We start from the raw sequence: 16,104 nt of genomic DNA on the forward strand, positions 1-16,104 counted from the left end.
AGTAGGATCCCGGGAGTAGTCTACCCAATATTGAGTAGGATCCTGGGAGAACTCCACCCAATATTGAGTAGGTTCCCGGGAGAACTCTACCATCCCGTTTCCATCAGTGCCATAGGACCTGTAAAAACAACAGGCAGGATTTCTGTTTAATTGTTTCTTTGAAAGGTGGCACATCAGAGACTGTGCCACTCCCTCGGTTTGGGACTGGTGCGCTAATTTAGATTATGTACTCATATTCCTTCAGTGGGATGTTAACTGATTATTTATTTTTCCTCGCAACCAAAGACAGCAACAATTCACCCCAGGCTGGCACATCAACTATCTCAATACTGTACTGTCAGGGCTGCTGTTGTCAAGCCGTGATGTAACTCGGAATCCATTCAGCTCGTTAGGTTTGTACTCGGGGGGTGGGGGGTGGTGTGGGGGGAGGGGGAATGAAAGACAAATGTAAAAGGCAATAGTGTAACCTCTGGAATGTATCCACCCTGATTAAAAAAAGAATGTTGCCTCCTTAACAAGGAAGAAGGGAAGGGGTAATTTACAAAGATTGTCGAGGTGATTAATATTTGCCAGGTAGAAAGCAAAACAATTTTAAGCAAATTCTGGAATAATTAAGCAGAAAAAGTGAGGTTATAGCAGAGGCTCGAAAGGTGAATCCCAAAGATTATTTATTGTGAGAGTGCATACATGACATCACATACAGCCTTAAGATTCTTTTTCCCGCGGACGTGACAGAATCACCATTTACTGGTTGGGCAGGACTGTAAACAACATACATGTGTAAACAAATAAAGAACTCTAAACAGAGAACAAATGTAAACAAACTGACTGCAATACAGAGAATTTTTTTTAAATCAATGAAGTGCAAAAGTAAGAGTCCTTAAATGAGTCCCTGATTGTCGTTGAGGAGTCTGATGGTGGAGGGGGAGCAGCTGGCTCCTGAACCTGGTGGTGCGAGACTTGTGGCACCGATACCTGATGACAGCAGCAAGTACAGACCTGTGATGATGTAGAACAGTCCAGCAAAGAAACAGACCTTCCTGCCCACAACAGGCCAAAAACAATGCCAATTAAACTAAATCTCTGTTGTTTGCATAAGATCCATATCGCACTATCTTCTACATATTCATTTGTCTCTCTAGAAGCTCTCAAAAGCTACATACAATCTGCTTCCACCCACCACTATTCCTGACAGTTCGTTTCAGGCACCTACTATGCTCTGTGTATTAAAAAAAACCTGCCCCTTGCATGTCTTTTCACCTTGAACATGTGTCCTCTAGTAGGTGACATTTCTGAATGTCTACCCTATCTACACCTCTCAGAATTTTATAGATTTTATCATGTCTCTGCCTCCGATGCTCCAAGGAAAACAACCCTCGTTTGTCCAACCACTCCATGTAGCTCATATCCTCCAATCCAGGCAACGTTGTGGTGAATCTGCTCCACAGCCTTCCTGTAATAGGTCAACCTAAATTGACCACAAGTGTGGCCTAACAGGCATTTTGCATGGCAGCATCATAACCTCCTTACTCAGAATCAGAATTTATTGTCATGAAGTTTGTTGTTTTTAATTTAGTTGTAGACATACTGCACAGTAACAGGCCATTTCAGCCCACGAGTCCGTGCCGCCCAGTGGGAGGAAACCGGAGTCCCCGGAGGAAAGCCCGCGCAGACATGGGGAGAACGTACAAACTCCTTATAGACATCGCAGGATTCGACGGTCCCAATCACTGGCGTGCTAAACGTTACACCAACCAGCAGCATCTCAGTTCAAAACCACCGTACAAAATAAATAAAAATAGTGCAAGAAAAAGACAAACGAGGCCAATTAAGATAAGCCTGTCATATGCTTTCTTTACTACTCTACCTACTTCCTTTCAGGGAGCTATGGACCGTGACCTTCAGTTCACGAAAATGTTGTCTGCCATTAACTGTATACATTCCCCTGTTGGACCAAAGTGCAACACCTCAAACTTGGCTGGATTAAATTCCATCTACCATTTCTCTGCCCATATCTGTAGCTGATCTACTGTATTTGATGGCATATAAGACCCACTTTATTCCCAGAAAAATGGCTCAAAAATAACCCCCAGGTCTTGTATGCTAAGTTGAAATTAGGGTGATAACGCTGAGTAACACCGACAGTGAGCTGTGTGGCATCTATCGTTGGGATCAGTGTGGGGGCTGGTGGCAGCCCGCTGTTGGTCCCTGCACTGGTCCCATGGCCCTTCCCTGTGGTCCCTGTCAGTCCCCACACTGATCCCACTGCTCAGCTCCCTCCGACAGCCCACCACCAGTCCCCACACTGATCCCACTGCCCCACTCCCTCTGATAGCTCACCACCAGTCCCCACACTGATCCCATTGCCCCCTCCCCCTCCCAGGAGAGAACGGAGCAGTGGGACCAGTGCGGGGATCGACAGCAGCAGTTTTATAAAACGTTTTCTGTTATACCTAAGCTGCTTTCGTTTTCTCTTGAAATTACACCAGTATCATTATTAAAAAGATTTTTCCTGTGGTCCTAGTTGCATGTTTTGTCCAAGTTTTTTTGTCTGCTGTACTGCAACTACATATTTCAATAACATAAAATTCTTACCCATAAATACACTAAAAAAAAATTCTTAATATTCCCTGCTTAAGAGGGGAGGTGGTGTTTTATGCCCAGTATATCCTGTTCAATCGTCCTCCACAGTGTCCACTCTTGGTGTCATCTGCAAGCTTATGAACTATTTTTTCATCTAAATCATTAATATATAATCACAAACAATAGTGGTCCCTGCAGAACATGGAGTTATTCCTGTCAGAATAACACCCTTCCGCCTTGACTAAGGTCTCAGGCCCAAAAATGTTGGGTATTATATCTTCACCTCCCATGGACGTTGCGGGACCGACAGATTTCTCCATTTTCCCAGCACGTTTGTGTATCAGCTATACTATCTTCTGGGGCCAGCCAATTCCAAAGCCAAACTCTCAGTTCACCAGGGATTCCATACATCTATTCTTTCTGGATCGATTTACCATGAGATACCTTACTCTTAAATACTGTATCAAAGATAACAAAGGCATAACAGCCCAGAAGCTTCCCAACATTTTTCCTGATTTCACCTTCTAAATTTACCATGTCCACACACCATAAGTTTGCAAGAAAGATAATATGAATAAAATTCAAATTCTTTGTCCCAAGATCCTTCAAAAAGCAAACTCAGCCAATTCTTGTGTCATATATTTGGGGTGTAATTCACAGAAAGAAGACAATTCATTGGACAGCTCTCTTCCCCGTGTTCAAATGCCTCTTTGGCCTCCCCCCCCCCACTTGCAGCCCTGTATCTTCCATGTGATTGATCAGGAGATTCCCTGCATTTTTAGCTGCTTGGGCAGGAATTTTCTTTCTAAACCTTTCCACCTCTTCGATTTCACTTCAGAATTCACTCGCTGTGAAATGCGTTGGGGGTTTCTGAAAGGAATGGACTACAGAAATAAAAATTTGGCCAGGCAAACAATTGCAGGATTCTTAAAGTTATGTTATTTCAGTTTAATGCCAGCTAATTAACTCATCTGTGTTTGGTGACGATGGGAATTTTAGTGCCTTGTGACAGTGTGGTCGAAATTTTCAGTCCTGGTACTTGTGAGGGAGAGAGAAAGTCAAACAGGGGGGGGAAGAACTACCGAGAGAGAAACACAAAAGCTGCAGATGCTGGAACCTTCAGTAAAGAATTGCTGGAGGAACTCAGCAGGTCAGAGAGCATGTGTGGGTAGAAGTGGTCAGTTAGTGTGTTGGCTCGGGCCCCGTATCAAGTCAGGAGGTGCTGTCCAACCCGCTGATTTTCCAGCGTCCCCTCAATATTGCAGTACCTGCAGCTGTGGGTGTTTCTGTAAAAAAAAAGTTGGTCAGTCTTCTCCCTCATCACATTCGAAAGTGTTGCCTAAAACTTACCGCTTTGATCCAGCATTTGGCCTGTATTATCTTTCCTGCCTCAGCAGGAGCCCTCTAAATTTCCCCTGTGATTCCCTTGACATGTTCGAGTGTTGCACAAATGGATTTCCTCATGGAAGTAACCTGTCTCATTGTGTATTTATTTTAAAATACTGTGAGTGAAACACAAGTGATGTAGAAGTGGAGGAGAGTTGTGTCTGAATCTTTAACTTTAGAAATACAGCAGCGCAACAAGCCCTTCTGCCCACGAGCCCTTGCCACCCAGTTACACCCAATCCCGGTACATTTTGAAGGGTGGGAGGAAACCAGAGCACCCAGAGGAAACTGATGCAGACACAGGGGGAATGTACAAACTCCGGGTCGCTGGTGCGTAAACAGCATTGCACTAACCTCATCAAGACTGTGCTTTGGCCGGCACAGGCTCGTGGACCAGAAGGGCCTGTTACTGTGCTTTATGCCTAAATTTAAACATGACTTTGAGATGCTCTTGAAGTATTGGGGTCAGTTTTGATCCATATGCAGCTGAAGAAAAGATATAATGAAACTGGAAAGGGAAGGAAGAGATTCACAGGAATGTTTCCAGGGCTGGGAGGGCTTGAATTGTAAAGAGAGACTTAATAAACTGGGGCGTTTCTCCTTGGAGCACAGGAGGCTATAAAATTGTGAGCAGTGTCATAACCTTTTTCCCAGGGTAGGGAATCTTTCTTTTTTCTTTTTCAATCTTTTTATTATTATTATAATTTATAAACACATACAGTTCAAAGAGATATAAAAAATACATAGTAAGTAATGAATTAATACAGAGATATTAAACAATAATATTACAGAATAAAAATATATCATAAAAAAAAATTTTAGATCAGTTTAGGGTGTGAACTATCTCTTAAAAAAAAGATATAATTAATAACAATATATGAAAAAAGAGAAAAAAAAACCCCAAAAAAGAAGAAAAAACAAATCTGAATTAAAAAAAACTTTTAAAAAAACCTACAGATATAGCTAAACCACGCCGATCATTCCAATCTCATCTTACAGTCCAATTATCATACATAATCATAGAAAGAAAACAGAACCAGATCAACTCACCACAAATGAAAATATTGAATAAATGGTCGCCAGGTTAACTCAAACTTAGAAGGGGATTCATAGACAGAGTTTCTAATTTTCTCTAAATTTAAACATAGTATAGTTTGGGTAAACCATTGGAAAACAGTGGGAGGATTAACCTCTTTCCAATTCAATAGTATAGATCTTCTAGCCATTAGTGTAAGAAAAGCAATCATACGATCCACAGGAAGAGATAAATAAATCAAATCTATCATAGGTAATCCAAAAATTGCAGTAATGGGATGTGGTTGTAAATCAATATTCAAAACAGTAGATATAATGGAAAAAATTTCCTTCCAATAATTCTGTAAAGAGGGACAGGACCAAAACATATGTGTAAGGGAAGCTATTTCCAATTGACATTTATCACATATAGGATCGATAATTGTTAGGTCTGCTTTGTTCATGAATGAGTGAGACAAACACCAGGCTGAGTCGAAATCAGGGTTCTTTGTTCTTTATTACCGGATTGTAACACTTGCGACTAACAAAGTTAGTCGGAGAATGCATTCTGCCGTTATCAGCAAAATGGTGATTTTTTATACCCTTGGATACATGCTTAGAACATCATCATATCATTACTTGTCCAATGACTAAAACTGTTGCTATCCTTTCCCTGCTAGCTTCCTGCCTCTCAATCCATCAATGTCTCTCTTATCTTGTAAGTACAAGGATGCATTCTGTTACTCCTTAGTACTGGGTGACTCCTTCTCCGGTCCCATCTCATGATGTTTTACCTAACAGGAGTACAAGGACACCTCCCCTTCTTGTTACTGCCCTGTACAGGGTAACTCCCTACACATTCCCATCTCATGATGTTTTACCTTACATATGAGAATAAAAGCGATGGAGTTTATCTTTAGACATATGAGCTCTATGAACAACTTTAAACTGTATTAGTGAATGTTTTGCACATAGAGAAGAAGAGTTTACCAGTCGCAGAATTTTATTCCAATTTTCATTGGAAATATGAAGATTGAGTTCTCTTTCCCAATCATTTTTAAACTTTTCAAAAGTCCCAGAATTTATTTTTGTAATTATATTATATAATTTAGATATCACACCTTTTGGAGGGAATTTTGAATATAGTATATCCTCTAAAACAGTCGTAGTCTCCCGATTGGGAAAAGAGGGTAAAGTCGAAACTAAGAAACTCCTAATCTGCAAATATCGAAAGAAATGAGATCGAGGTAAATCATATTTCATGGATAATTGTTCAAATGACATGAAAGAGTTATCCAAGAATAAATCCGAAAAGCATGTTATACCTTTAACTTTCCAGAGTAAATAAGCTTGATCAATTAGAGAGGGATGAAAAAGGAAATTTAGTACAATAGGAGTTTCCAAGATAAAATGACTTAGGCCAAAAAATCTCCGGAATTGAAACCATATACGTAGTGTATGTTTAGCCATTGGATTATCAATTTGTTTATATAATTTAGTAAGAGTAAAAGGGAGAGCAGCTCCCAAAATAGAGCTAATTGAAAAATTTTGTATCGGTTTAATTTCTAAATTTACCCAATGGGGATTTAGAGATAATTCTGAATAATTCAACCAATACCTTAAGTAACTAATATTAATTGCCCAGTAATAAATTCTAAAGTTGGGTAATGCCAACCCTCCCTCTAGTTTAGATTTCTTTTAAAATAGCTAGAGACCATTTTATATATTTAGGGATTAAGATTACTAAAAAACATAAAGATTTGTTTAGGACTAATTTTTTCCCTCTATTGGACCTGATCGGCAGTTTACTTACCAATTGGTCACCATTATCCCTATCCATGATAGGCCGAATTAATGCTATTAAGATGATGATCTTACCTAAATTTTTATATATATTCCAAGCTATACCTATTTTTGTTCCTAAATCTTTTTTTGATAAGGTCGATTCTAAATTGTCCTCATATATCTGGCAAAACAAGAATCCTAGATTGGGGAAAAAATATTTACAGGGTAGGGAATCTAAAACTAGAGAATGTAGATTTAAGGGGAGAGGGGAAAGATTTAAAAGCATCCTGAGAGGCTCCTTGGTTACACAGTTGGTACATGGAACAAGCTGCCAGAGGAAGTGGTGGAAAAGAAGTACAGGTTGTACCTCTTTAATCCAATAACATTGGATCCTGACCATTGCCGGACCACAGAAAATGCCTTAAAACAGAAATTAACTCCCAAGGGGTAGAACAAAGCTTAAAATACGATTGGCGTTGCAGTTAGTGCCATGCCTTTACAGCGCCAGCAATCGAGAGTGGGGTTCGAATCCCATGTTATCTGTAAGGAGTTTGTACTAATGGCGGCAGATTCAAAACAGGCCAGATCAAGACCACAGAGCACCGGAGAAGAGGGGTACAACCTGTAATTGTTATATTCCAGAGACAGGTTCTTGGATAGGAAAGGTTTAGAGGATTATGGGCCGATTGCAGACAAATGGGAACCAGCTTGGTAAACATGGACAAGTTGGGCCAAAGGGTTTATTTCCATGATGTGGAACTGTGACTCTGTTTGATGCACCTTTGAGACTGTTTGAAGGGCCATTTCAGAATACCTTTTGGAATAATAAAATCCATTATTAAATAATTTCAATATGTGAATGACTTTTAAATTATGGACATGTGACTGATATCTAGAAACCCAGATAGGAGTAAGTGAAATTCGGAATTCACCTTGCCTGAATTCCCTTGGACTGTGTGCAGAGTGAAGCAGTCCCTCACTGTGGCTGGTTATTTTGAAACAAACTCTACAACTGCTGGCAAGTGATAAATAATATGATAACTGACGTCATCCTGATGGCAAGTGTTGGAGCCAAAGGTTGCTAGCCCACTGAGTACCTTCCATGTTCAGTTATACAATAAATGAACTACTGGAGGAACTCAGCTGGTCAGGTGACATCCATAGGGGGAAAGGAATTTCAGATTTGCATGACATCACGTACAACCCTGAGATTATTTTTTCTGCGGGTGAGGCAGAATTACCACTTATTGGTAGTGCAAAAAAAAAGCCTGTACACAGCGTGAACATGTAAACAAATAAAGAAATGTAAACAGATATATGTAAGCAAACTGTGCAATGCAGAGAGAATTTTTAAAAATCATTTTGGGCTGAGGCCCTGAATCAGGACTGACTTCTGTGCCACCATATTTGAAATGACCACTTCAGAGCACAGGCCTGCTAATCCTGTCAACTTCAGATATTAGAATAGAGAACGCCAGCAATGATCACATCCTTGTACATCCATGCCATGAGAGAAATTCCAGGGTTGATGGATGAAAGGGGCTTGGTGAAAGTAAAGGTGATGGGAAGCTCATTTAAGGATGCAATACAGGTACACAATTCTTTATCTGGACATCTAAAATCCAGAAAGCTCCAAAAACCAGCATTTTTTTTCCTGGTGCTGGTACAGCAGAGAGAGAGATAGAGAGACAGCAGCATGACTAGGTTGGGTGGGGGGCTGGGGGGGGAACAGAGGTGGCAGCGCCACTCAGGCGGGCATGGGGAGAAAGATGGCAGTGCAACTCGGGTGGGCGAGGGGGGAAGGAGAGGGAGACAGCAGTGCAACTCAGGTGGCCGAGGGGGGAGAGAGACGGCAGCGCGACTCGGGCGGGCGAGGTGGGGGAGAGAGACGCCAGCACGACTGGAAGAGGGTGGATACGGCAGCACAATTTGGGTGGGCTTAAATCTAGGGCAGCTGGCTTTGGTTCTGAAATCCAGAAAACACTGTCCCTCAAAGGTTCTGGAAAAAGGATTGTGTCCCTGTACTATTCATGGAGTGGGGGAGTGTCCGGAAGAGTTTCAATCGCAGATACATGTTACCTTATTCATATCACAGATGCTGCCTGACCTGCTGAGCATTTTCTGTTATTATTCCTAATTTGTGTGTCCACCCTGGCTGGGGGTGGCAGCTTCAATAACACTCAAGAAGCTCGACACCAACCAGGTTACAACACCCTCCTTGACTGACATCCCATCCACACTCTCCACTGCCTTCTCATGGTAGTTTGTACTGTCTACGGGGTGCACTGCAGCAACTCTGCAGCCAGCACCTTCCAAACCCACCACCTCTACCAGGGCAGCAAAAGCAGGGAGAACATCACCAACTGGAAGTTGCTCTCCAAGCCACACTAGCTTAGAAAGATGTCGGTGTCCCTTCACCGTCGCTGAATCAAGCCCTGGAAACTCCTTCTTTGCATCCACACCTCAAGGACCACAGCAGTTCAGTAAGGCAGCTCACTACTGCCACCTCCTGAAAGATAATCAGGGATGGGCTGTTAAATTGGAGGAGCAACACTTAATATTCTGACTGGGCACTCTCCAATCAGATGACATGAACATCGACTCTTCAGGTTTCCATTAGGCCCCTCCCCTGTCTCTCCCATTCCCCATCCCTCTATCTCCTTTCCTTCAGCTCTCCGCTCCCTTCCCTCTGCATTCTGAGAGCTACCCCTCTCTCTATCACTTCCCAGCATTTTTTTTTTCCTCTTCTGCACTCCCATTCATACCTACTTCTGATCTCTTGGCTGTGGGCCTGTGCTCCACCCCCTCTGCCCACCATTTTATTCAGGCGCCTGTCTGCATTTTGTTCATACCTTTATGAAGGGCTCAGGCCCGAAACGTTGGTTATACATCTTTCCTTCCTGTGGCAAAATCATTGAGTGCCCTTTCCATCCTGCACTCAGCATCTTTCAGCTGCTCCCGTCAGGGAAGAGATACAGGAGGATCAGGGCCAGCACCACCGGGCTGAGGAATAGCTTCTTCCCACGGGCAGCAGGAATGCTGAATGACCAAAGGGAGCTGCTCACACTAACCCTCTGGGACTCTCACATTGAATAAAACAATATTTATTTATTTATTTGTATAGATGAAAGACTTCTTTTGCATACGTATTATTTGTCTGTATGTGTGTTATGTCTGCTCGTGTGTCTGCATGTTTTGCCCCAAGGACAAGAGAACACTCTTTCGTTAGGTTGTACTCGTATAACCAGATGACAATAAACCTGACTTGACGCTGCGCGACCGTCGATATTTCTCCAGCACTTTTGTGTTCTACATAGGCAAATTTAATGCTGACACAACAGGAGGATCTCAGTGGCCGAGCCACATCAATGGAAGAAATAGAATAGAAAGAATGGTTTGATGTTTTGAACCAAAACTCTTTATCAAGACTGATGCTCCTTTAAGTTCTTCCAGCTAATTGTGTTTACCTTCAGATTCCTATACACTGGCACGCCCTGGGAAGCCCACATCCCTCGAATGAAGAATAAAGAGGCAGTGCACCCTCCAAGAATTGTATTGCATCCTAAAGCTGGTTCTCCATGATCCTTTCAGCAAATCCCCTTCAGCCATTGAATTTCTCCATAGCTTTGCCCCTCCCTGCACCTTTAACCATCTCACTCCCCACAGGGCTTCCATCCACTTGAGTGTTGTCACTTGACAAAAAAACCTGAGCTTCGTAATTTCTCTTCAACCTCTCCACCCCTTTCCTCCTCTCTCCTCATTGAAGATGACTGAAATCTCAGCCCTTGTTACTGTATATTTGTTAGCCAGTTGTCCTAATGTCTCCTCATGTAACTGGCTCAAGTGGACATGGACGGGTTGGACTGAAGGTTCTGTTGCCATGCTGTATAATATTTACATGACTGCCTGTTTCATTCCGTCAGGGCGCTGGTGGGCACCTGGGAATATTTCATTACAGTAAAGGCATCTTACATTTTTTTGTTGAACTTCTCAAATTTTCTTGAAAGAGCAAATGTGCAGCGAGTAAAAATATTGGTGCAGATGTACCATGTACTTGTGTGTATGACAATAAGCTCACAATCAAATGTTTGAACAAGCAGGAAAATGACAAATAGCAAATAGGTGGAGGGGTCTGGTGAAGATGACAACACAAAAGAGAAGACTGGCAGGTTCATCATGGTAAACGCTGCCCATTAAGTAGCGGGACCTCATGCACCTTCGAACTTGCTTGACAGCAGGAGAGTCTAATGTCTCTGGTGCACTTTTACCAGTTGCAGAAGAAACAAAAAAACTGGGGGAATATTGGCCCATCTTCCTCGAGTAATTCAGGAAATTCCCAGGACTCATCTTCAAACATCCTTAACATCCACTACCAGCATTTTCTCATATCGTTAGAAGTATGGAGTGAAGCAAGGAAGTCTGCGGACACTGTGACTGTGATAACTTTGTCCAAGTGGATTCAGGTTGACGAGACTGGGTCTGAACTACTGTTTATAGTTTTCATCTGGTTCATTCAGGAAGTTCATTCAGGAAGTATTCAGGGCAGCACCAGTGATCGGGTCCCAACCGATGTTTGAGTCCCACGCTGTCTGTAAGGAGTTTGTTCATTCTCCAATGTCTGAGTGGGTTTTTGGGGGGGGGGCTCCGGTTTCCGTCCACCGTTCAAAACGTACCTGGGGTATAAATTGGGCAGCATGGACTCGTGGGCTGAAATGACCTGTCACTGTGCTGTAAAAAAGAAAGAAAAATAACAAACATGCTGGAGAATGTCAGCAGGTCCCTCAGCAACCATTGTCTGTCTTTTGCTCATACTTTGTCGAAGGGCTCAGGTCTGAAGCGTTGGTTAGATATCCTCGCCTCCTAAGGTCGGGGTGAGACCTGCTGAGTTTCTCCAGTAATTTTGTGCATTTATTAGAAGTATGGAGTGGTTCAAGAAAGTGAGCAACACGATCGCCAGTATAATAGTAAAGAAAATACAAGACATCAGCATTCTAAATAATGTTTGTATAAGTGTGGTCTCTTCCCTATTCACAAACATAACCTCCTTATGTCACTATTGGGTTGTCATTGTATGGATTCATTACCGAGTGTAAAGCTGGACGCAGTCTGCTGGAGGAACTCCAGTGGGAGAAAAAGAACGGTCAATGTTTTGAGCCAAAACCCTTTATTGAGAATGGTTAGATGCAGATTTAACCACTATATTTAACCAGTCTCGATTACAGGATTCGGCTCAAAACTCGACTGTTTTTTTTCCCTCATCCATCGATGCTGTTCGACCCAGTGTTCTTCCAGCAGATTGTGTTTGGCTTCGGATTCCAGCATCTGCAACAAGGGATGTGCTGTTCTTTTCAGTGGAGCGACAAAACGTTCAGAGGAAATTTGACAAACCAAGGATGTTTTTAAATTTGTTAATACAGCACAGTAACAGGCCCACAAGCTTGTGCCCTCAAAGTACACCAATTAACCTACAATCCCCATAGGTTTTTGAAGGGTGGGATGAAACCAGAGCAGATACAGGAAGAATTCCTTGCAGTATCAGATTCAAACCCAGGCTCTTGCTGCTGTAATAATGTTGCATTAACGTGCTGCTGTTTTATTGGACTATATACAGATAAATATTTTCTTGTAGAATTCTGGACACCTTTCACTTCACATTTCCATCCTGCTTTTCCTCATCAGGGCAACTCTCCTCCCCTGACCGCATCTTGTGTTAACACCTTTCGCCTCTTCTCCGTGCTGTCAGACTCTTTCGGTGAAGAGTTGGTATTTTCCCAGCTACGTTCACTTATCCTGATGTGATCTTGTCCATGTTGGAGAAACCACACAGATAATGAATGTATTGTCATACACATTTCATAATGCACATCCGCACTGAAATTCTTACTCGTGGCAACTGAACAGATACTTTGTGAAAATAAACAATATTCAAAAAAGCTAAAGCAGCTGCAATAATATAATTAATTGAATTAAAAAGAGACAATAAATACAAAATAGGCATAAATATTTACAGTTATCCTGCAAAAAAAGTGACTTTGCAATAGTGCAGACAGTCTATTTGTGTGGGAGCAATCCCTGATTGGTGTATAAAGGGGACATTCAATAGTGTTCTTGAACCTAAAGGTGCTGGTCTTCAGGTTTCTGTACCTTCTGCCCAAAGGTAACAGCGAGAAGAGGTTGTGACCAGGGTGATGTTGGTCCATTATAATGTTGGCTGCCTTCCTGAGGCAGGACCTCACATGGATGCATTCAATGGGTAGGAGGTCGGAGCCTGTGATGGATCTGGCTGTGTTTGTTACTTCCTGGAACCTTCCACATTCCTGGATAGACAGATTTCCAGACCAGACCATGATGCAACATTTCAATATATCTCCCACAGTACACCTGTAGATATTGGGTGGCCGCTCTGTGGAAAACCCATTCTGTTGCAAGTGTGAATCCTGGAATTATAGTCGTCTATCACATCACTTCTCCATCCAACTCCTAACACTCATCTCTCTGTCTTCAGCAACTTGCTATCCTCATATGAAGCTTGAGGAGCAAGATCTACCAGGGCAAATCACACTCGGTCTTGAGTTTAATGAATTTTCAGATCTCTGGCTATTCCAGCTTTTGCAGTTTACTTTTCCAACATCATTGTTTTTTTTCTTTGCTCATTCCACGTAATTATTCTGCTCCAGCAGTTCTAAGTTGACCTTGCCCTAAATCTCTTTACCACCCTCTTTCACTCTGCACAGTCACTCTTTTGTCATCACTCCTGCCTTCCAGCCTGACCTTTGCATACTCTTCCCCTCCCTCTGACCCTGCATCTTAAAACCTATTTTATATTTGGCTTTTCCCAATTCCCAATTCCGATCACTGACCTAAAGTATCTCTTGCCTCAGATGTTGCAAGACCTCTGCTAATATTTCCAACATTTTCAGATTTCTAGCAGTTTATTAGCTTTTGGGCAAGTATTTAAGGCAATTGGCAAAATTCCAGTTATAACATGAGGAGACGTTCTCCGATGTTGTGAATTCACCGTCTGACGTGATGATGGAATTAAATTCAACAGATTCATTGGAAGAGCATTGAATAAATATTGGAAGCAGGCAATGCAATAAAAAGGGAGTAGAATAGGAGAATTTGAACTTTTAGGATCTCTCTGTCAAAGAGCATACATGAATGGCCTTGTGTTTTGTGGTAACATTCTATGATGGCCCCTGTTGATATTTACCTCAGTTAATGGCTTTATCCATCATGAACAACTCACTGCTGTTGCTCTTCAACCAACACTAAGTAGTTTCATGTTATGGCCATATGGAGGTTCTTTCTGAAGACTCTTCCTGCACTATCTTGAATGCGGAAAGAACTATTTTAGGTCATTAAAATGCCATGTACTGTGTGTTAAATAACAATAGAACATTCATGCAATTGATGATCCATTTTAAGGTCACAGAATGTTTAGCAAAATTTTTTATACTTCAGCATCTATGCTGGTCATTGCTTGGTGACTTGGAAACGATTGCACTGGGGAGAAGCAGAGGAGATTTGCAAGGATGTTGCCAGGATTGGAAAGTTGTGGCTGCGGCCAGGCTTAGAGATTTTGCATTGGAATAGAGGAAAAGAGCTGTATAAAATTGTGAGGGATTAGAGTAACGGGGAATTGAATTATTTATTGTCACATGTACTGAGATACAGTGAAAAGCTTTGTTTTGCGTGCTATCTGGGCAAGTCAACCTATACGTTAAGTATAGCAGGTAGTGCAATAATAAAGCAATAGCTCAGGGTGTAGTGTCATAGTAAGTCAAAGGGTGCAGGATATAGAGAAAAGTATTGTTAAACAGTGAAAGGACATCCCCTTGTGCCAATGTGAGGTCCTTTTAAGAGTCTGATAACAGCATGAAAGGAACTGTCTTTGAATTTGGAAATTCATGTTTTCAACCTCGTGTGCCTTCCATGCGACGGAAGTTGGGGAGAAAGAGTGTGGCAAGGTGAGATGATTCCTTTCACATCTTGGGAAAGAAGAAGTTTACAGATGCAGGGAGACTGGAGCAGCCCACATGATGCTGAAAGAACTCAGCAAGTCAGGCAACATCCACAGGAGGTGACAGTCAGCAATCCTGATGAAGGGGTTTCAGCCCAAAACATTGGCTGTACTCCAGCACTTTGTGTGCTGCTCTTCCTTGACCAGCACAGGTACACTGGGCTGAACAGCCTCATACGATGTCCTGGACTTTGTGGTTACAAATTCCATCTGGTTAACCACCTCCAGATAAAAGAATTGATTCCACTTAAGTTCAAATTTAGAGCATATAACTACAGGCACGCTACAGGCTTGTCAGTCCACATTGTGCTGGCCCACATAAATCTACTCCACAATCCTTGCCGACCTCACACCTATAACTCTCTATTTTTCTGACATCCTGTCTAAGACTCTTTTGAATGTCCCCATTGTACCAGCCTCCACCAAACCGCCCCCCCCCCCAGCAATGCACTCTAGGCACCCACCACTCTCTGTGCGAAAAGAACTTGCCTCTGCCCTCCACTAAACTCTCCTCCACTCTGGCTCATCTTCAGTAGAAGGATGATCACTTTCTAATGCAGAACTCAAAACCATCACAGGCTAACTAGGCAAGCAAAAGAGATGCCAGATGCTGGAACACTGGTGTCACACACAGAATGCTGGAGGAACTCAGTGGCTCGAGCAGCATCCACCGAGGCCAACAGTCAAACTTTTCAAGCCGTTAATCCTTCATCAGGAATCGCTTTGCAGGGATGCTGCCTGACCCGCCGAGTTCCTCCAGCATCGTGTGTGCTGCTACCGTCTTGCTAGATAAGTGCAGCTTGCAATTCACTGAGTTACAAGTGTGGGGTTGAAGGGTGGGGTGAGGCACGTGGAATGGTTGAGAACAGATGAGCAGAGCAGGACACAAGAGCATCCCAGCTGGATCCAAATTCTTCTCGGCTCTTGCTTCTTTCAGCTGTGTAAGTTAATGCAGTACAGAGGATATGAAACCTCAATGCTGTACTGATTTTTTTTCCCCAGTCCATTCGGTACGGTACAGGCCCTTCCAGCGCATAAGCCTGAGCCTCCCAAATACGCCAATTAACTTATGTTCCTCATATGTTTTTAAGGGGAAATCAGAGCACCCGCAGGAAACCCATGCAGACATGGGTAGCACATATAAATGCCGAATTTGAACCTGGGTCGCTGGCCGCTGTAATAGCATTGTGCTAGCTGCTAGGATATGCTAACTGTGGCCCCCCCCCCACCCCGTTAAATGTCCCACCAACGGTTATAGCTACTCATTCGTCAGCCTTAAATTTGGTAATGGATATGAGCTTGTCAAAGTCATT

The 16,104-nt window shown here is 42.6% G+C and overlaps 1 protein-coding gene across 7 annotated transcripts in view; it reads left to right on the top strand.

Annotated features, from left to right (window-relative positions):
- Positions 1-16,104, top strand: part of LOC138758911 (zinc finger and BTB domain-containing protein 7A-like) — a 167,689-nt gene that overhangs the window by 137,134 nt on the left and 14,451 nt on the right. The gene's annotated exons all lie outside the window — the stretch shown is intronic.

The sequence above is a fragment of the Narcine bancroftii genome, chromosome 3 (genome assembly GCF_036971445.1).
Source record: "Narcine bancroftii isolate sNarBan1 chromosome 3, sNarBan1.hap1, whole genome shotgun sequence".
NCBI classification, from domain to species: Eukaryota; Metazoa; Chordata; class Chondrichthyes; order Torpediniformes; family Narcinidae; genus Narcine; species Narcine bancroftii.